A 2,361-nucleotide genomic window follows, 5' to 3' on the forward strand; every position below is an offset into this window, starting at 1 on the left:
ATGGAGCGTAAACTGGCAGACCTGGAGGACAGGTCTCGCAGGAACAGTATTAGGCTAGTGTGTTTGCCGGAGGGAATAGAAGGTGAGGATGCTGTTGGCTTTTTGCAACATATGCTGCCCAAATGGTTTCCTGCTCTCTCCCAACGGAATTTTGAAATTGAAAGAGGGCACTGGATCTATGGACGCTTTGCTAGTGACGATCGCAAACCCCAGTTTCAAGCTACTTCGGTACACTAATCAACAGCTCATTCTGCAGGAAAGCAGGAAAGGTAACCCGATTCGTGAAGTTGGTAGTAATACCCTGCGCTTCTATGTGGATTACAGTCCTGCCACATCCCAGCTCCGTAGAGCATTTGCTGATGTAAGGAAAACTATGTGAGATGCTGGTGTGCGTTCTTTCCTGATTTATCCGGCTACTTTAAGAGTGACACAAAACAACACCCAGCACTCCGTCACTTCTGTGCAAGAGGCAGAAGATTTTCTGAAGCTCATTATGGGCCTAATGTTTAAATTACCAGGGAAGGAATGAAGACGATGTCCACATGGAGTGGACACCAGAAGCATTTGGCGAAGCAAATAAGTAACATACAATTTGACACATATCTGTTAAGCTGAATACCCTTATGTTTACTATCTCTGTGTGACATTTAAGTTTGATCCGGTTCACTTTTTTTTTACTCGAATGATAGCCTATTGTTGCTTATGGCAGCACTTACTGACAGTTATTTAATGTCACAGGTCCTGTTTAATAATCCTTTTCTCTTATGTGTATATTAGTAACTGATACTTTCAGGCATCCCCCTTTATTTTTCCTCTCACTGTAATTTTGTATATACAGAAGTTATCAGGACTATGCAGTACATATATGAAGAACCTTCTTATTTTGTTACAAGTATTTTTACACTCTTTTTTTCAGCTATTGCTGCATGTATCCACTTATATTTGGGACCTCAGCATAAGGGGAACATTATATATAGTTTATTTTTGTATGTTTATTTTGTTGTGTATACTTAATGATTCTGGGGGTGGGCTGTGGTGTTGTAGCTGCTGATCGTTACAGTATGAGTGCCACAGATCCTGCTACGGGAGGCCTTTGGGAAGGAGGAGGAGAGTCTTCTTCAGAATCCTCCTCTTTTCCATGGAGTTTGGGAAGGAGGAGGAGAGTCTTCTTCAGAATCCTCCTCTTTTCCATGGAGTTTGGGAAGGAGGAGGAGAGTCTTCTTCAGAATCCTCCTCTTTTCCATGGAGTTTGGGAAGGAGGAGGAGAGTCTTCTTCAGAATCCTCCTCTTTTCCATGGAGTTTGGGAAGGAGGAGGAGAGTCTTCTTCAGAATCCCCGTCTTTTCCATGGAGTTTGGGAAGGTGGAGGAGAGTTATTAAGAATCCTCCTCTTTTCCATAGAGTTTGGGAAGGAGGAGGAGAGTCTTATTCAGAATCCTTCTCTTTTCCATGGAGTTTGGGAAGGAGGAGGAGAGTTATTAAGAATTCTAGTCTTTTCCAAGGAGTTTGGGAAGGAGGAGGAGAGTTATTAAGAATCCTCCTCTTTTCCATGGAGTTTGGGAAGGAGGAGGAGAGTCTTCTTCAGAATCCCACTCTTTTCCATGGAGTTTGGGAAGGAGGAGGAGAGTTATTAAGAATCCTCCTCTTTTCCATGGAGTTTGGGAAGGAGGAGGAGTCATCTTCAGAATCCTCCTCTTTTCCATGGAGTTTGGGAAGGAGGAGGAGAGTCTTCTTCAGAATCCTCCTCTTTTCCATGGAGTTTGGGAAGGAGGAGGAGAGTCTTATTCAGAATCCCCCTCTTTTCCATGGAGTTTGGGAAGGAGGAGGAGAGTCTTAATCAGAATCCCCCTCTTTTCCATGGGGTTTGGGAGGGAGGAGGAGAGTTATTAAGAATTCTAGTCTTTTCCATTGAGTTTGGGAAGGAGGAGGAGAGTTATTAAGAATCCTCCTCTTTTCCATGGAGTTTGGGAAGGAGGAGGAGAGTCTTCTTCAGAATCCCACTCTTTTCCATGGATTTGGGGAAGGAGGAGGAGAGTCTTCTTCAGAATCCTCCTCTTTTCCATGGAGTTTGGGAAGGAGGAGGAGAGTCTTCTTCAGAATCCTCCTCTTTTCCATGGGGTTTGGGAACGAGGAGGTTATTAAGAATTCTAGTCTTTTCCATGGAGTTTGGGAAGGAGGAGGAGAGTCTTCTTCAGAATCCCCATCTTTTCCATGGAGTTTGGGAAGGACGAGGAGAGTTATTAAGAATCCTCCTCTTTTCCATGGAGTTTGGGAAGGAAGAGGAGAGTCTTATTCAGAATCCCCCTCTTTTCCATGGAGTTTGGGAAGGAGGAGGAGAGTCTTAATCAGAATCCCACTCTTT

Source organism: Acipenser ruthenus, chromosome 39 (genome assembly GCF_902713425.1).
Source record: "Acipenser ruthenus chromosome 39, fAciRut3.2 maternal haplotype, whole genome shotgun sequence".
Taxonomy (NCBI): domain Eukaryota; kingdom Metazoa; phylum Chordata; class Actinopteri; order Acipenseriformes; family Acipenseridae; genus Acipenser; species Acipenser ruthenus.